At 31.0% G+C, this 24,391-nt stretch overlaps 1 protein-coding gene across 6 annotated transcripts in view; it reads right to left on the bottom strand.

Moving 5' to 3' along the window:
* Frl (formin-like protein) overlaps positions 1 to 24,391 on the bottom strand; it is an 87,245-nt gene that overhangs the window by 56,992 nt on the left and 5,862 nt on the right. For 2 of the 6 annotated variants that reach the window (XM_012287976.2, XM_012287978.2), the window contains exon 1: positions 1,092 to 1,217. The exons of the other annotated variants lie outside the window; for them this stretch is intronic. The gene's annotated coding sequence lies outside the window, so the exon portion shown is untranslated. Of the gene's footprint in view, positions 1 to 1,091; positions 1,218 to 24,391 lie in introns of those variants that run through there. 6 annotated transcript variants of the gene reach the window in all.

Genomic DNA, 24,391 nt, shown 5'->3' with positions numbered 1-24,391 from the left:
AATGTGTGATTACATTGATTTTTAATATTATGCTCAATAATTTGTTGAAAAAAAAGTTTATTCTCTATACATTTATATCAACATTAGTTCTAATAATTTACTTTAATAATAATGTTATTATTTATTTACATATTCATTTTATTAGTATTTTTAAATATTTATTTATGAAATTTTTAATTTATACAATAATTATGTCAATATTAGTTTTAATAATTTATTTGAATAATAGCATGTGATTATTCATTTCAATATTTATTTGAATTATTTATTTCACTTGAATAAGAATTTTGTTCTTTTATTTACATTATCAATACTTTATTATTCTATTTGTCCACAACAATTTTTATCTAACTCTAAAAATTGTTGCATGAATTTTAAAATTCATGAATTTATATACACATACATTTCAATATAATTTAGCTATAATTTCTGTATTATACTATACACGTACAAAATAGTAACCACATCGTTTGCAGGTTAAAAAGTTTCATCACACAAACCATTTCCAGTAATAAAAACACTGCACATCAAAATCGCAAGTGCATAATCTCAAATGCATTAAAATCGCGTTAAATCAATGCTTGAATCATAAAACTCCTCATGGAATAAACGAATAAAAATCATGGAATACTTTTTTCTGCAGTAAAAACCTCATCGAGGTTATGAAACGAAAGAGGAACTCGTTCAAGGATATTCAAAGCTTCGCCAGCATAACATAAATGATAGGGTGGATTTCAAACGTTTCCCCTAAGGATGGGTTTCTTCAGACATTGAAACCTCGACACAGCTCGAAACATAAGAAAGTTTCGAGTTTCGAGAATTCGAAACTTTGCACTTTTTCGTGATCCGAAACTTTCGAAACCCAGACAAGAAAATATACAAAATCGACGAATAAAAATCGTTCGCAGCGTGTTTCGAGAATATTTGATTCATGTACAAATATTTAATATTTTCTCATATATTGTATCCATACGAATTAAAATCTAGACTGAATTTTGTTCCTACTAAACATAACCTACAAGAAACAAATTGTAACTATGAATATTCGTTTCTTACATACGTATATTTACTAACAGTTTTCCAATACGTACTTGTGTTTGGTTCAGCGAATGAAGGTCCAGCTGATTTGTCTTCGTTCTTCAGTCGTGTTAATATCATTTTTGTCTTAAACATGGAGAGGGTACCATAATTATTAAAAAGAAACCTTAAATATTGACAACTGCCTGTCACCGCTAGGACGTCTTCGAGCCAATCGGAACGATTCGGCAATCTTCGATAATTTACGGCGCGTGGGCCGGTTGCCGGTAAGCGTCGGTTAGCACGTGGCGAAGAGAATTTGAAAAGCGAACAGTACAAGACGTGTAGTGTAAATAACTAATTAATTGTTAAATTAAAGGATAGAGTCGTGGAGTTAATTTCGAAATTCTAACTACAATTCCATGGATGGTTTTCACGGCATTTAATTTGCAGTTATCCGGCAGCTGAACCATGACATTGTCGAGTTAAAAATGGTAGAATTTACGTTTATTTCGAGCAGACACTTTTGGAGGGCTCACTAAAAACTTCTCACCGTAATTACATCTGTTACAAACATAATTGGCGTCAGCACTTTTTAAACCATTTGTTTCACGATATAACCGTAACCTTCGATGCAAAAGACGTTGATCATGGCTTTTTCTCTCTATGAAAGTTCTTTTCCAAGAGGCATTCCACTTTCTAACTTTTTGAAATGAGTCTTGCGAATATAAAAGGAAATGAAGGTATGTAAATAATTAAATACATGAAAGTAAGATGAATTTGTTTACTTATGAACCTTGATTGAAAATAAGAATATACAAGATTGTTATATGTATAAGCAAAATAAAATTACCACTTCATTTTAGAGTTTCGTGATTTTACAAAGCTTCGAATTCGAGTTTGGAGAATTAAAAAATTCGGTTTGAAGCCATCCGTAGTTTTCAGCATTGGGATCGCTGAACTTCAAGGAGAATCGAAGGTTAGGGGAGGTTATGGCCCCTGATGGCGACGGTCGACGATGGATATACGAGGGGACACATGGAAACGCGTGTACGAAACACCAGACGAGGGTGAAACGAGGGTGAAACAAGGGTGCACAGACTGCGTGGAGCCGGGCTCGTTACCGGGGAACCAACCCTTAGTACGAAACACTGCATTCGATTTGGTCCATAAGCAGTGAAAATCAAACCAGTCGATTTCGAATGATAATACGTACGCGAGAACAGGTTGATATATTACTTTCGGAAGTAATAGAAACGACGGAAAAGTGGAGGAATTTTAAAGAAGAAAAACGAGGAGGTAATTATTTAGAAAGCAGGCGAGTTTCCACTCTCGATGAATGCTAAATGTAACAAAATCACCATTTTGAATTACTTGCACACGTAACGGTCTCTCATAGTTTTCGAGAAATACAAAAACTGTCACAACTGTTTTACCGAATTCCGCCGTATACGCGTATCTGCGACGCGGTCAAGTGTATTCGACATTCGTGTATCGCGCATTTATTTCGTCCATTTTTTTAAGGCGTACGCGGAAAGATAGACGCGATTGTTTAAGGTTATACTTTTTCGCGGCCATCTTGTGCCGGAGATCTACCTCGAACCGAACATTTTCAAAACATCACCGAAACTAAGGCGTAATGGAGGTTACGCATGTAGGACAAAGTTATTCAAAATGGCGGACTTGGTAACATATTTCATCACTGAAATCGTCGAAACGATGGTATTGAAAATTCGATTTTTACGCATGTTTACATAAAAAATATGACATTCGTAGTTGGCGCGTGGAACCAATGAAAACATTAATAAAGTTTTTAATAAATTTAAAGTGTATGTAGATGATTTCAGTAAAATAGTGCATATGACTGAAGCGTTATTTTCTGTGTTTGAAAATAATAAATTAAACAAACTTAAAATATTATTATTAAAATTAAAAATTTTAAAAGGTAAATAAAATAAACTTTGTAAAAGTTGATAAACTGCAACGGTAAATTAAAATACACTTTATTACTAAAATAAAGTCTGTTCATGAAGATAAGGAACTTTTTATGTGGACTGTTGCTGGACCAACAGAATGGGCCGTTTTCTTGGTATTTCGTTTAGGGATATCATCGCAATCGTCCGGTGCTGTATTGTCTTCCTTTATAATGGAAGAACACAAGAGTCTCTAAAAGATAAAAACCTGGAATAACTGTGGCAGTGGGATTGCGTGGCGACGCAGAGAGCACCGGTTAGTGACACGCCTAGGATTCTCTGTTGTAGTTGTGGCAATCTACCGAGCTGACATCCTCACCCACGTCACGCTTCAATAAACCTATATACAGGGTGTTCTAGTTCAACTGTTGGATGCGAGCTGCTTTCAAATCGATAATGGGATGATTAAGTGGTCGCCGAAGGGTTCGTGAGCACTGGGATACACGGAGTGTGCAGCGATGAAAGACACGCAACCTTTTTTACTGCTTTTAGAATTTTAAACTTGGAAATTTAGATATTTAGGGGTATAGAAATTTAAAGTTTTTTTATTTAGGAATTTAAAAGTATAGAAGTTGTAACTCTACAAAAAGCAAAGTTTACTTTTTGGAAGAAATTTACTTCAGGAATTTTAAGACTATTCCTTTTTAGGAATTTTAATTCCTTAAGACTTAAGGAATTTGGAGATTTAGAAATTTAATGATGTGGAAATTTCAGATTTAAAGAATTAGAAATATAGAAATACAAAAATGTCAGATTAGGGGGTTCAAAAATACAAAAATTTAGAAACTTCAAGTTTTAGAGAATTAAAAATACAGAAGTACGAATTTCACAATTTGCAAAATTTCTAAATTGTCAAAATTTTTTAAAAATTCTCCAAATCTTTAAATTCAAAAATTTTTTAAATTCTGAATTTCCTAGTTTGTAATTCAAATTATTTCTAACTTACTAAATTCGCAATGTACCAAATTTCTAAATGTTCAAAACCAAAAAAATTATCAAACTCCCCAAAAATTTCCATAAATTCACAAAAAGTTCAACCTACTAAATTCCTAAACACCTCAGTCCCCAATTTTTTCTCAAATTTTCCAGTTTTTAAGTCTAAAAATCCTCAAATACTTAAATTATTAAATCCGTTATAAACCCAAACTAGAAAATGATAAAAATTCATCTCAAGTCGTTCAACAGTAGTTGTACAGCACTCGTTGTATTTAAAACTACAATTTATGCTCCACAAAAATTTTGCCAAGTTTCGCAAGAATTTATTCTTCTTAACTACTCCTGATTTATTTATGAAATTGTCCAGCTAACGAATGGCATCATCGCCATAATCGCAAACGATGAATCATAAGATCTAATGGCGAAACAATTGAACAGACGGATGTGAAAAGTCTGCAAGCCTACTCAACACGCATACTTTCCATAAGCAAATACCTAAGTATTATAATCCTGTATCATCTAATAATGATTATTTCTTAATACCCATGCAATAAGGAATATGAATCATATAATTAAAAATATCATAGCATTTATCGTTCTCTTTGTTAACATACATACAGAATTTCAAGTAATTAACATATTATTACTAGGATAATTTTATTGACAATTGTAATTAATAGTGAGATTGATCGAGTCATACACATGATTAATGCTTACTGTGTAATTAAATTTAATATAATTTAGGGTTTGGAAATTTAGGATTTTAAAATTTAGTCATTTTTTACGTTTAACAGTGGGGATATTTGAGGATTTAGGAATTTTAGTATTTAAGAATCTAGGAATTTTTTTAATTTTGGAGTTTTAGGATTTGAGTATTTTGGAATTGGAAAATTTACGAATTTTGGAGTTTTGAAATTTCTGAATTTGGGTATTTGGATTTTCAAAATTATGGAATTGGAACATTTGGCATTTCAAAAATTTGGAATTTTGAAATTTCAGTTTTGAAATTCCAAATTTTTTGAATTTTAGAATTTGAGTTTTGAAATTTCAGATTTTTGGAATTTTGGAATTTGAGTTTTGAAATTTTCAAATTTTTGGAATTTGAGTTTTGAAATTTCAGATTTTTGGAATTTTGGAATGAGTTTTGAAATTTACAAATTTTTGGAATTTGAGTTTTGAAATTTCAAATTTTTGGAATTTTGCAATTTGAGTTTTGAAATTTTCAAATTTTTGGAATTTGAGTTTTGAAATTTCAGATTTTTGGAATTTTGGAATTTGAGTTTTGAAATTTCAAATTTTTGCAATTTTGGAATTCGAATTTTGAAATTTCAGATTTTTGCAATTTTGGAATTTGTGTTTTCAAATTTTAAATTTTTGCAATTTTTGAATTTGTTTTGAATTTTCAAATTTTTTAAATTTTGTAATTTGAGTTTTGGAATTTTCAAATTTTTGGAATTTGAGTTTTGAAATTTCAGATTTTTGGAATTTTGGAATGAGTTGAAATTTTCAAATTTTTGGAATTTGAGTTTTGTAATTTCAAATTTTTTGAATTTTAATATTTAGTAATTTGAAAATTCTAGTTTAGATTTATGGTTTTAAAATATTTATGGATAAATGAATTTAGAAATTATAAAATTTGAAAAAGTATAAATTTTGAGAATTTAAATATTTGAAAATCTCGAACTTTAGTAACCTGTCATCTTCTCAGGTAGCGTACGATATTTCGTTGTGAAGATGTATTTTATATGTTTATCCCGTTTGTTAGTTAAAAAGGAATATATAATGGCGTCCATCAATGAATACACTGATCAGCATCCATAGATTCACTACCGTATTTACGACCCACTCACAGTACAAATCCATTAAATCTTCCTCGAATTTTTAATACGCTTCAATATCTGAACTATTATATACATCCAATTACAATTTGCATAGTCAACGATCGGTGAATATAAAGCACACATAACGTTTTAACTTTCTTTATTCGTTCAATATAGTAACCGTGAATATTTAGTTGCGCCTGCCACACCTGACAAATAAACTGTCCAGCAAGGGGTTAAAGTAACGACTCGTTTCATCATGGAAATGGCAATGATTCTCAAGATATTTACCACGGAAAAATTGCCTATCGAGAACGAGTGGATGCGGATTGGGCCGTATACGTGTAGGTGTTATTACATGCGCATATGAACTGTCATAAAGAACACAGCAGGGCAGCAGATGTGCATCGTAATCACAGGAAGACGATCGTTGCTAGAAGGGCTCTGCATTTGCAACCTTGACGAAGAACAATTGCTCTTTGAACTTTTCTTGGTACACGTTGCGTAGGTGTTCCTGCGTCTTTTAGGATCGAGTTTCATACCGGAGTACATATGGACACATACGTATACTGACGAATAACTGCACGATTTTCTTGTGTGAAGTGTTTAACGCAATGTGACGCACGGATCGTTGACGATATTAACGGATAAGATTGGCGGATCTGGATTGCTGAATCTGAATTCTTAATTTTTTAATGTGTTTTTTATCTTCGAAGTTCCCAATTTGAAAATTTATTGATTGTTTGAGGAATTTTTAGATTTACGAGGTGCGAGATTTCCAAGTTTCTAAATTCTGAAATTCTGAAAATTCTGAGAGTTCTCAAAATATTCAGAATACAAAATTTATCAATTTCTTAAAATTCTAAAATTTTCAAATTCCAAGAATGTAAAAATTCTCACATTTCCGAAATATTCAAATTCTAAAATTTTCAAAATTTTTAAATTTCCAAATTCCAAAAGTTCCAAAACTTCCGAAATTCTCGAATTTCAAAATTCCAAAATTTCAAATTTCCAAATTCCAAAATTTCCGAAATTTTCGAATTCCCAAATTCCAAAATCTTCCAAATTCTCAAATTTTCAAATTCCAAAATTTTCAAAGTTCTTAAATTTTCAAATTCCAAAATTTCCGAAATTATCGAATTCCCAAATTCCAAAATCTTCCAAATTCTCAAATTTTCAAATTCCAAAATTTTCAAAGTTCTTAAATTTTCAAATTCCAAAATTTCCGAAATTATCGAATTTCCAAATTCCAAAATTTTCAAAATTCTCAAATTTTCAAATTCCAAAATTTTCAAAGTTCTTAAATTTTCAAATTCCAAAATTTCCGAAATTATCGAATTTCCAAATTCCAAAATTTTCAAAATTCTCAAATTCCAAAATTTTCAAAGTTCTTAAATTTTCAAATTCCAAAATTTCCGAAATTCTCGAATTTCCAAATTCCAAAATTTTCAAAATTCTCAAATTTTCAAATTCCAAAATTTCTGAAATTCTCAAATTTTCAAATTCCAAAATTTCTGAAATTCTCGAATTTCTAAATTCCAAAATTTTTTAAATTTACGAGTTCTCAAATTCCAAAATTTTCAAATTTCAAAATTTCCGAAATTCTCGAGTTTTCAAATTCCAAAATTTTTTAAATTTACGAGTTCTCAAATTCCAAAATTCTCAAATTTACAAATTCCAGTATTTTCCAATTTTTAAAACTATTAATTTTTAAATTCCAAAAATGTCAACATTTTCAAATTTTCAAATTCAAAAATTTTCAAAATTCTCAAATTTTCAAATTCTAAAAGTTTTAAAATTCTCAAATTTTCAAGTACTTATGTATGTACCTAGATTTGTACTTTAAGAATTCGTACTTTAAAATATTTTTAGACTTATAAAATATTTTATAAGTGTAGGAATACAAGGAATCTAGGGATTTCAGGATTTAGGGATTTAGTTATTTAGATTTATAAGAATCTAGGGATCTAACGATTCTGGAATTTCAGAATAAAGAAATTTAAGAAAAAAAAAAATGTGGAAGTCTAGGTAGATAGGAATTAAGCAATCTAGGGATTTTAGTGTTTACGAATTTTGACGAAATAGAGATTTACAAATATATTAATATGGTAATACAAGTATTTAATGCTATAAAATTTTCATATACTTAGAAATTTCTAAGTCCATGGATTTAATTATTTATAAATTTAATATAGAGATTTGGATATCCGGAAATACAGAAATCTCTACGAATGATTCATCCGTTCTCTTCATCGAAAGTATAAACAAATTCGACCTCCTCTCTTCATTAGTCATTTTCGACCAAACGCGGATGAAAACAAAGATTCTCAATGATTCATCAGCGATGATCACCGTTATGAGTATTTAAGTATTCTTTCCATAGGCGGAAGAATAAATTGAATTAACATTAAAAAAGAAAGGATGGTCCTTTCTCCGGATTGGTAGATCAATGACTGGCAGTTCACGGTCAAGTGAGAGCGTTTAGGCGCCACTAACAGCTACACGTGTACATATGTAGATATGTACGTATGTGCAGTATATACGTGCTGCGAAGGTGGAGAGACCTCTATTTATGCTGCAAAAATAGCTGTATTCGCACGTGCGCGCCATTTGGCCATGGGCCATTTCGTGTCATGCACCGGACTACTTTTCTTTGTCCTCTTTCACCAGGATGTTTGATGTACATTGCTAATCATATACATTATAACGAGTCTTATTCTTGATATTATTATAATAGGAACATCAAGGCTTTTAAAGTTCTTAATCCTTAGATTCCCATATACTTAGATCTCCAAATCCCTATATTCCATAAAATTGAAAAACTTTAAAATCCCTAGATTCCCAAGTTCCTAGGTACTTATATTACAAAAACAATAAATTCCTACATCTCCTTATCTATAGATCTCCAATTCCCTAGATATCCATGGATTTTCAAATGTTTATACTCCCAAAATTCTAAAAACATAAACCCCTAGATATATTGTCTCTTATATTACCAACTTTCTGGATTTTTAAATTTCTAACCTATAAAGTTACTAGATTCCTATATCATAAGATCTTCATATTCTTATATTCAAAAAATTCTAAATGAATAATGAAAAATCCCTAGATTCTTATGTCCCTACATTCTCAAATTCCTATATTCTTAAATTCCTGAACGCTTAAAACCCAAGATTCCTATACTGCTAGATCTTCAAATTTCCATATTTCCAAAATCCTAAACAATTAAATCCCTAAATACCTATATCACTAGATTTCCAAATTTCTATGTTCCTATATTACTAAGCCTCTAAAATCCTAAATTCCTAAATTGCTATATCCCCGAATTTTTAAATCATCAAATCCCTAGATTTACATATCCCTAGATCTTCAAAGTCCTATACTTCCAAATTTCTAAACACTGAACTCCCTAGATTACTATATCACTCGATTTTTAAATTCCTATTCTTCCATATTAGTAAGTTCAAAAAGCCCTAGATCTCTAAACTCCTATATTCCCAAATTCCTAAACTATAAAATCCCTAGATTCTCATATTTCTGGATCTTCAAAGTCCTGAATCTCCAAATTCCGAACCATTGAAATCCTTTGATTACTATATTACTAGATTTTCATATTCCTATATTTCCATATTACTAAGAACCAAAATCCCTAGATTTCTAAACTCCTATATCCCAAATTCCTAAACATTGAAATCTCTAGATTATTATATTACTAGATTTTTAAATGCCTATGTTTCCATATTACTAAGAACCAAAATCCCTAGATCTCTAAACTTCTATATCCCAAATTCCTAAACATTGAAATCTCTAGATTACAATACCTCTAGATTTTCATATTCCTATGTTCCCAAATTACTAAGCCTCAAAATCCCTAGATCCTTAAACTCCTACATCACAAATTCCTAGAATGACATATATACCAGTTCGCAAACGAAGTAATGAAACATCATGGAAATAACGAAAGATCATCGAGAATGAAATGACTTCGCACGCTCGGTAGACAGATTTTCCCTAGGGACGGCAGATCCGCTGACGATTGTACGAGCACATACGAGAAGCGGCTGCACGCTCACAGCCAGCCGGTTTAATTCAGCTGTACGCACAAATTGCACAAAGCTGTCTGGCTGCGACCCGCGTTAAAAATACTCCGCTACCGACAACCAAAGCGTTTTCCAGTCTGTCGATAGTGAAAGCATTTCTGCGTCGCTCTCGTATCTTCCGACATGCGGTTACGTAATCGTCAAAACGCTTTTTCCCCTAGATTTCCCTCGCGCTCTACGCGCTGCGTTCAACGGTCTTGCGATTTATTCGCACGGAACTGATTTGTATCTTGCTTTATTGTTGCTACTAACGATCTTGTTGCGTCGAATTTGGATTACGCAACTGTTTTTGTTCGGATCTTTTAATTTTTTAGTTTTTATGCTTTTCTGGTACGGAATTACACACTTTTTTAAATTAAATATTATAAATTAGTGACTTCAAATTTCAAATTCGACATTCTGAATATAAGACAAAATTGAAAATTGAGAATTTTTAATTTTCTATTTAAAATTTGAATTAAATCAAGTTGAATTTAACTTCAAATATTTTAATTTTGAAGAATGTAAATTGTCATATTCTCATTTTATAAAACCATCAAATTTTCAAGTCCCCAGACTTCAAAATTTTCAAATTATAAAATATAAAAATTTCTAAGTTTGCAAATGGTAAAATTTAGATTAAAAAATCGCCAAATTAAAAAAATTGAAAGTATCAATCATAAATTTTCAAAGTCCAAATCACCAAAACTTCAGATTTTTAAATCTCCAAGTATACAATTTCCAATATCTAAAATATTTTCACTTTCGAGTTTCTAAATTACAAAATTTTAATATTTCTCATTTTTCAAATATTATAGTATTATATGTGCGTAGTAGAATATTCCACCGATCGGTAAAGGGAAGAGAATTCGGGGAAACGACGTCGCCGTTCGGCAACGTCGAAGAGTCGAGCGGGGAGTAGTTCATGCGGGAGTTAGTGCGTACGATCGGCAGGACGATTACGTCATAAAGCATCTTTATGTCCAGTGCATTACTGATTTTTTTCCTTTATGCTTAACCCTTACCTGATCTACTACAATATAAAATTTTGAAATTAACGTAATTTCAAAATTTCATCACACAAGTCCCTAAACCCCTATATTTCTAAAATCACAAATTGTAAAATTCCATCCTAAAACCTCCCAAACGCCTAAGTTTCCAAATTCTAAAATTTCACCACCAAAATCCCTAAATTTTTAAATTTTTATATTTCCAAATTATAAAATTCCACCATCAAGATCTCCAAATTTCTAAATTCCCAAATTATGAAATTTTGCCATAACATCCCAAAATAACTAAATTTCTGAATTCTCAAAATGTAGAATTCAATCAAAAAAATTCCCCATTTCCAAAATTTTCAATTGGGAAAATTTCACCACCAAAATTTCCAAATTAGAAAATTTTACTGTCAAAATGCCCTAGTTACAAAATTCCACCACAAAAATTCGTCAATTTCTAACTTTCCAAATTTTAAAATTTCATTACTAAAATCCCTAAATTTGTGAATCCGCAAATTATCAAATTCCACCATAAAAAGTCCCCCATTCCAAAATTTCCAAATTTGAAGATTCCACCGTCAAAATATCCAAATTAGAAAATTCCACCATAAAAATTCCCGAATTCTGAAATTTCCAAATCATAAAATTCCACTATCAAAATTCTCAAATTCCTAAATTCCCAAGTTAGAAAATCCAACCATAAAAATTCCCTATTTCCTAAATTTCCAAATTGTAAAATGCCACTACCAAAATCCCCAAGTTAGAAAATTTCACTGTCAAAATCCCGAAATTAAAAAATTCCACCATAAAAATTCCTCAATTCCTAAATTTTCAAATTGTAAAATTCCATCACCAAAATCCCCAAATTACCAAATTCCACCATAAAAATCCCCCAATTCCTAAATTTCCAAATTACAAAATTCCACTACCAGTTCTCAAATTTCTAAATTCCCAAATTAGAAAATCCCGCAATAAAAATTGCCCAATTCCTAAATTTCCAAATTATAAAATTCCACTACCAAAATTTAAAAATTCCTAAATTTCCAAATTGTAAAATTCCACCACTAAAATCCCCAAATTCCTAAATTTGCAAATTGTAAAGTTCCACTATTAAAAACCCCAAATTCCTAAATTCCTAAATTCTCAACTCATCATCAGTCAATTTTCACTATAATTCATTATGAATCTTAAACTTTCCCTTGAATTTTTTATTAATCTAAAAGTAGTACTACAAACTTTATCTCTGACATTTTCACGTAATTTACTCAGAACGTTAAATTATCACTAAAATTAAACATCAATCTCCCACTACATTCAAAATAGCACACTCAGCAATATTTTAAATAATTTACCATTGCTCCAGCAACGCCCGTATAAATATTATGCAAACATACTCTGACGTATGACGCGGAACTAGGAAGTAAACACGATAACAAATTTTAGGCGAGTTAATTAAGAACGGCCCTAATTTATCGTCAAAGATACACCAACATGAGAAACACTGCTGCAAGACCCCTCTATATATAGAAACCCCGGTTTTATCTTTTCCTGTGGATATTTTCAGACAGAACTCCGCCCTTGGACAGTATCGTTTAGCTTCAGAGGGTCGCATTATCAACACTGACATGTTCTTCTTTTCTTTTCTTTTTTTTTTTTTCATTTTTCATGTTCTGTATTCAATTCTTTGCTAAACATGCGCCCGTCTGTGCTGCACTCGGGTACAAGTATAATTGAATTGAATTGTAAATTATTTTGAAATTACAAATTACATTAAAAAAACAATGAATTAAAACTTATGAATTATATTAAAAGAGAAATTAATTAAAAAATTATATACTATAATTAAAAATGATGAATTATGATTTAAGAAGTTTAATTAAATAGTATGAATTAAAATTAAAAAAAAAAAGTATTAAATATCACAAATTATGAATAACAATAATAAATTAAGATTTAAAAATGTAAATTACAAATTATAATTAGAAATAATTAAATAAAAAGTGAAGAAACCAACCAAGAAGACTAGGAATGTTCAGTACACACTGTCCCTTTAAACTGATTGAATGGTCGCGCGGGAAATTTGAATCGGAAAAGAATTCTTTTCGAATTAACCTCTAATAATTACAAATCTATTTATTGTAAATTTTCTGTATATTACTAATATTGGCTTCTGAAGTATTTACATAAATTTTACACCACTGAACAGTTGGTAAAAAAAGAAATATATTAAAATAATTATTTTACAAGATATATTATATTAGAGTAATGATTATTATAAATAATTTATAGAGGAATTAGAAACTATTATTTACAAGAAAATACAGACGAATACAGAAACTATTAATCACAGAAAATACAGGGAAAAATATTTAATCCCACTTTCTACAAATTACAAATAAATAAAGTATTTCTTCTAAATTTCCAAATTTCTAAATTGCCAAATTACCAAATTACAAAATTCCTAAATTTCCAAATTTCCAAATTTCCAAATTTCTAAATTACCAAATTACCAAATTTCTAAATTTCTAAATTTCCAAATTTCTAAATTACCAAATTACCAAATTACCAAATTTCTAAATTTCCAAATTTCTAAATTACCAAATTACCAAATTTCTAAATTTCTAAATTTCTAAATTTCTAAATTTCTAAATTACCAAATTACCAAATTCCTAAATTCCTAAATTTCCAAATTTCCAAATTTCCAAATTTCTAAATTACCAAATTACCAAATTACCAAATTACCAAATTATCAAATTTCTAAATTTCCAAATTACCAAATTACCAAATTACCAAATTTCTAAATTTCTAAATTACGAAATTTCTAAATTACGAAATTTCTAAATTACCAAATTCCTAAATTCCTAAATTACCAAATTACCAAATTACCAAATTACCAAATTCCTAAATTTCCAAATTTCTAAATTACCAAATTCCTAAATTTCCAAAATTCTAAATTACCAAATTCCTAAATTTATAAATTTCCAAATTTCTAATTAAGTTACAAATGAACGACAGACGAATGTGCAGGTACAAAGCATTATTCGCCGAACGCTATACTTGCACACATCCGCTTTTCGGAACACCACGTCAAAATCGTACCCCCACTGCATTTCGCATAGCCATTTAAATTGGTTGTATTATTCCGTCTCTCTCTAAAAGTAGTTTCTTTGTCAGAGTGTCGCCTCTTGTTATACCTACTCTTTGGCCTAACATCTCGAGGAGCATGAAAATCCCTCAATCTGAACAGTTGACCATTTCGTTTGGCAGCGTTCCAGACGTATTGTCACTGATCGTGAGAGAGGTAGAAAGAGGAGAATAATAGTAAAGAACGATGAACCAAGAAAAGGAGAAAGAAAAAGAGAAAGAGTGGGCGTCGGTCAGCCAGCGTTTGCTCCTCGATTGCGAGAACGTTGAAGAGAAGATTCTCAGGTTGAAGAGAATCCCTCGGAGAGGATCGTGCCGTTGCTATCAAGCAACCAGGTACACGTATCTCTTCTATGAGACGGTAAACCTATGTCCGTGTCCAGACAGCCCTTCAAGAATGCGGCAGGATCTCGAATAGAGCGTGGTTCTAGAATTTTCAATCTAGAAGTTCTGCCTTTGTTGGGAATATTACTTCTCGCCGGGAGACGCGAGAGATTGCGGTTAATTACGTTTACGAGATTAAGCATTTGAATATATTTCAGTCTGCAAACTCAAAGGTTACACATTCTTAAATTTTTTAATTTCCAAGTTTGTAATTTTTTAAACTTCTAAAGGGTATAGCCGGATAAGGTGGTCAAATGTGCCCTTGAGTCGAATTTGAGACCCAACTCGTCAGTCGGTAGCATATCCCAAAAAAACATCTCACACCAAGTTTCAACCCCCTATCTCATCCGTGGGGGTAGTAAAAGGGATAAAACGAAATTCCGGTTTTTGGCCCTTTTTGCCTATTTAATTTCGTACAAAAATTCTGAAAAAATTCTGAAACATTGAGGTCTAGATAGCGCATCTTACAGAATTTTTTCAGATTTTTTGATCGCAAACTGTAGTCGTGAAAAATCAAAAACCGAAAAAAAATCCGAAAAAATGCAATTTTTTAGTGAAGATGTCGGAGCACTACTTTTATATTAATGTGGTAGTTAGATATTAGTACAACTATTATTCTCTAATTTTTTCAGATTTTTCAGTGAGGTGCGCCGTAGTTAAAAAAATCAAAAACCGATTTTTTCGCGCGAAAAACTAACTTCTGCTTTGAATTTTTATGCCATTTTCCCATAAAAGATGCATTAAGTAATTTTAAGAGGATTCACGTTCACACAATTGATCTATGGATTCCAACAATGCAATTAACTTAATTAATTAGTTTTATGGTACGCTCGGTATATACCTAAATGTTTGAAGGTTTTTCAACGGTGTCGGTGGCGCAGCGGTTAAGGCGTCTGATTCGTAAACTGCTGCATACTCTTTTTGGCGCGAGTTCGATCCCACCTGAACTTATATTTTTTTTTTTCTTTAAATTGTTAATTTTTTTAATTCTAATTATAGAACAATGGATATTACTTATTTAAAAACATTTCTAACGCACTTTAGAAATATTTCAAGGTTTGTTTTTTTTTTCATTGGGGAAAGGGATTTATTTACGCAGTCTATACGTTCTTAGACTAGTGTGGGACTCCTACGTTAATCGCAGACTACCCAGTAAAGCCCCAACTACCTGTTGAAATAAAAATAATTTTAAGTATTTTGATTACATGTCTTAATTGTGCTACGATTTTATATATTTTTATTTTTAAACATTTTATTTCTCGTAACTTATCGCTTTCCATTGTTGAAGAAATACTATGTCAAATGTATTCGTCGTCATTGCTGTCTTCATTTGTAACAGGTATCACTTGCTCTGTTTGACATATTTTGCTTAATATTGTACATCGTGATTATTTCAAGGATGAATTGAATTAACCATTTTTCAAACATCAAGTTTACAACATCCCGACGTACAACGGTCGGATACCTGAGTAGGAAAAAACCTAATCTTCAACTATTCAAGATTAACAAAATGCTTATAACAACAAGTAATAGACATAATTCTATTACTTAGTTACCAGAAATGCAGTATATAAAAATTGCACTGATATATGCACTCAACTGAAAATTTATAAACTTGTAGCACAATTAAGATATATAGTCAAAATGTTCCATAATTATTTTTATACGAATTTAAAGTTGTCAAAGTTTTTCAAGTTAAAAAAAAACAAACCTTGAAATATTTCTGAAGTGCGTTAGAAATGTTTTTAAATAAGTAATATCCATTGTTCTATAATTAGAATTAAAAAAATTAACAATTTAAAGAAAAAAAAAATATAAGTTCAGGTGGGATCGAACTCGCGCCAAAAAGAGTATGCAGCAGTTTACGAGTCAGACACCTTAACCGCTGCGCCACCGACACCGTTGAATAACCTTCAAACATTTAGGTATATACCGAGCGTACCATAAAACTAATTAATTAAGTTAATTGCATTGTTGGAATCCATAGATCAATTGTGTGAACGTGAATCCTCTTAAAATTACTTAATGCATCTTTTATGGGAAAATGGCATAAAAATTCAAAGCAGAAGTTAGTTTTTCGCGCGAAAAAATCGGTTTTTGATTTTTTTAACTACGGCGCACCTCACTGAAAAATCTGAAAAAATTAGAGAATAATAGTTGTACTAATATCTAACTACCACATTAATATAAAAGTAGTGCTCCGACATCTTCACTAAAAAATTGCATTTTTTCGGATTTTTTTTCGGTTTTTGATTTTTCACGACTACAGTTTGCGATCAAAAAATCTGAAAAAATTCTGTAAGATGCGCTATCTGGACCTCAATGTTTTAGAATTTTTTCAGAATTTTTGTACGAAATTAAATAGGCAAAAAGGGCCAAAAACCGGAATTTCGTTTTTTCCCTTTTACTACCCCCACGGATGAGATAGGGGGTTGAAACTTGGTGTGAGGTGTTTTTTTGGGATATGCTACCGACTGACGAGTTGGGTCTCAAATTCGACTCAAGGGCACATTTGACCATCTTATCCGGCTATACCCTTTCCAAATATCCAAATTTCTAAATTTCCAAACTACCAAATTCCTAAATTTCCAAATTCCAAAATTACCACTCGTTTTCCAAGTTTCCAAATTTCCAAATTCTCTTTCCAAATTTCCAAATTTCTCAATTCCAAAATTCCAAAATTTCCAAATTTCTCAATTCCAAAATTCCAAAATTTCCAAATTTCCAAATTCCAAAATTTCCAAATTTCCAAATTTCCAAATTTCCAAATTCCTAAACTTACAAATTCCCAAACTTCCCAATTCCAAAATTTCCAAATTTCCAAATTCCAAAATTACCAAACTCGTTTTCCAAGTTTCCAAATTTCCAAATTTCTCAATTCCAAAATTCCAAAATTTCCAAATTTTCCAAATTTTCCAAATTTCCAAATTCCTAAACTTCCAAATTCCAAAATTTCCAAATTCCAAAATTTCCAAATTCCTAAATTTCCAAATTTCCAAATTCCAAAATTACCAAACTCGTTTTCCAAGTTTCCAAATTTCCAAATTTCCAAATTCCCTTTCCAAATTTCCAAATTTCCAAATTCCAAAATTTCCAAAATTCCAAAATTTCCAAATTTCCAAATTTCCAAATTTCCAAATTCCCAAACTTCCAAATTCCTAAATTTCCAAATTTCCAAATTTCCAAATTCCTAAACTTCCAAATTCCAAAATTTCCAAATTCCTAAATTTCCAAATTTCCAAATTCCAAAATTACCAAACTCGTTTTCCAAGTTTCCAAATTTCCAAATTCCAAAATTTCCAAAATTCCAAAATTTCCAAATTTCCAAATTTCCAAATTTCCAAATTCCCAAACTTCCAAATTCCTAAATTTCCAAATTCCCAAATTTCCAAATTCCTAAACTTACAAATTCCTAAATTTCCAAATTTCTAAATTTCCAAATTTTCAAATTACCAAATTCCTTTTCCAAATTTCTAAATATAAGAATTTGATAATTTATAATTTCTAAATTCCTCAATTTATAAACTTAAAAGTTTCAAAACATGTACATTTCCCAAATTATAAATCCAAAGACCAGAATATTTAAATTCCAAAATTTCAAAAAATTAAATTTCACATTTTCTAAATAGTACATTCTGAAATTAAAAATGTTTCATTACATAAATTTCCGAAGTCAAATTAATAAATACGCAAATTTGAAATTTCTGAGTCTGAAAATTTCTGCATGTTATTTTCCATGGCGCGACGTGAACGCGTGTCCCAGTACACTTCGGTCGAAATGCAAGATTTGAAAATGGTAATTACGATTATTAGATAGGACGCGGAGGAACGATCTAAGCCTCCAAGCTTCACAGACCACGCACATCTGGACTTTTATTTATGGGAATACATTCCAGAAAAAGTATATGGTAAAGATATCGAAAGTGAGGAGCAATCGGTGCAAGCGATTAATTACGCATTTAACGTCTTGGGTACGACTGAATTTTGCGCGGGCTATCTCTCTGAACGGCGGAGTACGGTGAGCGAATGAGTCAGTAGAGTAAGCCACTATAGTGGCGCGTCGCACCTAAGAGGTTAAGGAAGCGAAAAGTCGAAACGCGTTACCGAGGGTACATGCTTCGGTAAATTAGACGGGCACAGTTACGCATCCGACAACGGGGACAACGATTTTAGCAATTTTGCAACCGAAAAAGTAAAATTTCACTGAAAATTTTGTTCGTGTTTTTCTTTCGAGCTGCAAGCATCGCGTGCTGTGTACACATAACTGACAAACACAATACGCGTTTACTTTACTCGAGGGAAGACAACATTGCCATAACAACAAAGGAACGCAGTATCTTTTCCTGAAAACTCAGCCGAAAATCAACAAATTTTATTCTGTATTCTTTATTATTTCTCTATGGGGAACTAAGTGGTATCCGCTTTTGCATGTTATTCCCAAGCATGTAGTTAGTGAAACGCCGTGTTCAGGAGCAGACTAATTATATGAAGTGGTCTACTGTATAATTCGTAGGGTATGTGTCCTAATTACACAGGCTTTAAGCCAGTTTGCGCAGGTATACATCAATTAAACTCTACTGCTACATGAATATTATATTCTTAATATTAATATCTTTTATTTTGCATTACCTGTTCGTCTTATAAATAATTTCTTTTTTTAGGTAAAATTATATCTTCATAACAACAAATGTTTTTAACTGTATTACAGAGATGGAAATTGCCAAAGTTACATACATAACCTCAAAATATCTAAGAAAAATGTCAGAATATTTATTTTCCTCCACTTGTCCTTATTCTACGTTCTACCCAAAGTAGAATACGCAACATCAGCATTACCCAAATACATTAGACAGCAATTTGAGAAACATATGTATCACGGTTCTGATCGAGGGAATGAAAAAAACACGAGTAAAAAAGATAATGCCGCAATTTGTTCGTTGTAATACCTAATTTCCCTTTCACTTTGCTGTCTCGGAGCTAAGCATTCGACGAATCTGTATCGTCGAAACAACTGGGAATATCTCTAACAACAATAAAAATAATAATCTCTATTAGTCTAAAAATACGTAACCTTATCAAGTTTTTATATTTTACGACAGGAACAGAAAAAATGTGATGTTACAAATGAAATTATTTATTATTTTGATAACTATCGACAACCATTGCAATAACTATCGCAACTATTACAAACATTGTCAGAGCTATTGCGACTATGATGGCAAATATCATTACAACTATTCAAACTATTGCAACAGTTATAACAACTATTACGATCGCTATCGCAACCATGGCGATAATTATTGTAACTATTACAACTGTTGTAACTATTATCACAACTAATGTATCCATTTTCGCAACTATCATCGTAACTATTATCGCGACTAATATAACTATTGCAACGACCATTGAAACAACTGCAACTATCATTACAACTACTATTATTATGACTGCAAATAGTAGAACTATCATTGTAATTATTACAACTATCACAACTATGGTTGCAACTATCACAACTATCATTGCAACTATTACAACTATCACAACTATCATTGCAACTACTACAACTACCACAACTATCATTGCAACTATCACAACTATCATTGCAACTATTACAACTAGCACAACTATGGTTGCGACTATCATAACTATCATTACAACTATTACAACTATCATTGCAACTATTGCAACTATCACAACTATGGTTGCAACTATCACAGCTATCATTGCAACTATTGCAACTATCACAACTATGGTTGCAACTATCAACTATCATTGCAACTATCGCAACTATCACAACTATAATTGCAACTACTACAACTACCACAACTATCATTGCAACTATCACAACTATCATCGTAACTATCACAACTATGGTTGCAACTATTACAACTATCATTGCAACTATTGCAACTATCACAACTATGGTTGCAACTATCACAACTATCATTGCAACTATTACTACTATCACAACTATCATTGCAACTACTACAACTACCACAACTATCATTGCAACTATCACAACTATCATTGCAACTATTGCAACTATCACAACTATGGTTGCAACTATCACAGCTATCATTGCAACTATTACAACTATCGCAACTATTACAACTATCGCAACTATCACAACTATCATTGCAACTATCAACTATCATTGCAACTATCGCAACTATCACAACTATCATTGCAACTATCGCAACTATCACAACTATGGTTTCAACTATCGCAACTATTGCAACTATCACAACTATGATTGCAAATAGTGCAACTATTACTGAAATTATTACAACTGTAACAACTATAATCGCAAATGTTACAATTATCATTGCAACTCTTACAATTATTGCAAATATTATAATTGTTATAATTCACACAGACTATCATTTTTTGTCGAAATTTTTTATTTCGTTGCCTTCAAGATCATTCGAAAGTCATGGTAGACTAACTCGTCGAATTTACCTTGACACGAACTATAATGGTGTTAAGTAAAAAATACATAGTGTCACTCAAAAAAAGAAGGAACGTGACCTCGAAAATCGTAGTAAAATATTTTTCCAAGTTTCTCTATTGCAATATACAATCAATAGGAAACCAATTAATTTTTGTTTAAAATATTTTCTCGTCAGATTATCCTACTTGGAAAATAGTAACAAGTATATGTTAATAATCTACATGTATAGTATATATAGTAATCTAGTATGTATAGTAATGAACAGCGATAAAAAACACGTATACTGGCATCATAATAAAATCACTGCATGATTTACTTAATGCCATTATACTACGAACATACATATTTAAGCACTTACGCTTGTATTGAATTTTTAAGATGTGATTCGATAAATTTATAAAACTAAAAATACTAGTTTCCTGTTAATAATAGTCGTAAATGAAGAGATAAGATTAGTATACCGTAGTACATATATATAACACGGAATCTCGTGAATCATTATCCTTATCGACGTATTAAAAGAAAATATAATCCGATGAATATATATGTATTTTTCAAATTAGTCATTCTTCTGGGAATACCACTATCACTGCTAGCAGATTTCCTAAACGCTCTTCAGATAAAAATTATATTTCCGTATGTACTTCCCAGTATGCTGTGATAAATTGGACACATGAATAAATATGCTTTGGATAATTTCAGATATTGAAACTTTGATAATTCTAATGGTGCTTTTGAAAATTTAAGAATTTGAAAAATTTGAGAAATTCGAAAATTTGAAAAATTAGAAAACTTCAGAAATTTAAAAATTTTGAAAATTGCATAATTTGAAAATTTATCAAATTTGAAAATTTAGAAATTTATCAAATTAAATAATTTAAAAACCTGTAAATTTAGAAATTTAATATTTAAATTTATTTCCCATTTTTTATTAATCCTAAAACGCATCTCATATGCACAAATAATAACATAATGTATTTCATTAGTAATTTAAATTAATCAGAGTAAAAACAGCATTTAAAAAAATTCGACAAAACCCAACCGTACATATCGTTAGCTTGAAAAGAGCGCATGATAGTTTGACTTGAATTATGATCCTAAACGAAGGGCGTGACCGGAAACGAGACACGCTGACACCAACCATTAAATCTTGACTTTGACAAGCATTTTTCACGTTTCGTTTCTTCACAAATATATGCGAAGCCAAAATTATTGCTGCCTGATAATTAAGTTTGCCTCTGTATTAATCGTTCTAAAATTTAAATGCATATTTATGGATTAACCCCATAAAATTAAAATAAAAAATTAATTTTTGTTTTGGTATAAATAATAACATGATATAAAATATTTGGCAAGCTTTGTTAAAAACAAAAACTCTACCTCAAAAAATTTTTAACTGCTTTAATGTTACGCTCATTGTATCAATTAATACACTTCTGAATATTGGTTTAATGTCTCCATAAGAGACTTACATTATGTCAGTAACTTGTCACGCCGAAGCAATGAAAATTATCTATTACTAACCGAATCGTTACGTTATGATTTTATACTATAGAGTATGATTTTTATTTTTAATAAATCTCACCAAATATTTTCATAACATTTTATTATATTTATTCACAGTTTCAAATAATTAATACAAAAATATTGAATTAAGTTAATTGTTGAAAAGTAACGTTAAAGAAAGAACTGCATGTCTACCATAGAACGTGTACGAGTCGATCGGAACTATTCGGCTACGTTCGGTAATTTACGGCGCGAACTTGTCACGACTTGCGTTTGTTTTTATAAATTGAAACGGCGGACATTCAAAATGTTTTACAAGAAGAGTTCATTATAAAGAACAACAAAACCGTTTTTCTTTTACTTAAAAATCTCACCATTAATGGACAAATGCGTAATATAATACAAATAGATAGATTCTAAAAAGCTTCCGACGGAAGTTAAGCATTATGGACGTTACCCGTATATAGGTAACGTAGCAGTCAAGAGTACGACTGTCAAGCATATACGTTGCAGTACCTTTTAATTACCATACACGTAAACCGTATTAAAACCTCCGTAATTGGGACACATACTCTATTTCTACAGTTTCAAGATGAAAACTCTCGATTGCACTGTAGCCAACAGGTAAATTCAATGTTTATTACGTAGAGCCGCGGCAACGTGATTTACGAGGAAGCTATTACAACGATGCACCATGCTTCGTTATCGAGCATCAGGTGTAACGCAACAACAGTTAGCCGCACCTTTAACTCCGACGTGTATAAAAATACAGGTTCAACTAACTGTTGCACCGTGTCAAATTATTTACTGCTTTGTCATGATAACATAATGAAAATTGAAAATATTATGTACTCATATTTCTCGCACTACTGCTGCCGCTTTACGACGCACGATTTATTTTAACAGTCTCTTTAATTTCACTACGTTATGGCGATATGGGGTAAATTTGGTGTATAGTGACAGGCATGGTAGATTAATGTAGGCAAGTGCGATTAGAATAAATTGAAAAAATTTGGGGATTTTGCATTTTGGGAGTGGAAGGATTTGGAAGTTTGAGTTGGAAATTTTGGAATTTGAGAATTTGGAGTTTGGAAATTTAGAATTTAAGAATTTGGGAATTTGGAATTTAAGAATTTGAGAATTTTGAAATTTTGAGATTGAGGATTTTGGAAATTAGAAATTTGAGAATTTGGAAATTTTGAGATTGGGGATTTTGGAAATTAGAAATTTGAGAATTTGGAAATTTGAAAATTTGGAAATTTTGAAATTTTGAGATTTGGAATTTGGAAATTTTGAAATTGAGGATTTTGGAAATTAGAAATTTGAGAATTTGGAAATTTTGAGATTGAGAATTTTGGAAATTAGAAATTTGAGAATTTGGAAATTTTGAGATTTGGGATTTTGGAAATTAGAAATTTGAGAATTTGGAAATTTTGAAACTAGAAATTTGAGAATTTGGAAATTAGAAATTTTGGAATTTTGCAATTTGGAAATTTTGTTTCTGAAATTTTTCAATATGAAGATTTGTAAATTTAGATTACACTGAAAGTTAATTACATAAACGTTTATAATTCTTAAGTTTCACGATAATAAATTGTTCGGTTAGTAGTAGCCAGACGAACACAATGAGAAGCATTCACGATACAGAATTATCGAAATTATCGATTTTAAGAAGCGAGATCAGGAAGGTTGAACGTTAAGACGAGGAAATCTCTCGATGGATAAAGCGAAGGGACAAGGATAACGAATCGAATGACCGTACGTTAATGCGAGCCGTAAAGGGCTCTCTTTGTTTACGATATGTTCGTAGTTGCCGCGATGGTCGTTTCGATGCACAATCGAATCTTATTTGGTGAGAGCCGCTTCTATGTAGGCGTTCGTATCTTTCTATTCTCTGTCTCCTTTCCATGCGACGTACAAGATGTTTCATGCAAATGGGTCCAGCTACATTTTTGAGACTCGCTGAAAATCTGTCCCTTTCAATTTCTTAAGAATTGTACGCGGTAACGTAGTTTTTCATCGTAAAATTTTATTAACATATTCTACTTATAAAAATAAGAAAAATGTTATATCAACACAGGAT

The sequence above is a fragment of the Megachile rotundata genome, chromosome 8, assembly GCF_050947335.1.
Source record: "Megachile rotundata isolate GNS110a chromosome 8, iyMegRotu1, whole genome shotgun sequence".
NCBI lineage: Eukaryota > Metazoa > Arthropoda > Insecta > Hymenoptera > Megachilidae > Megachile > Megachile rotundata.
This window is presented reverse-complemented; position numbering and strand designations above follow the sequence as displayed.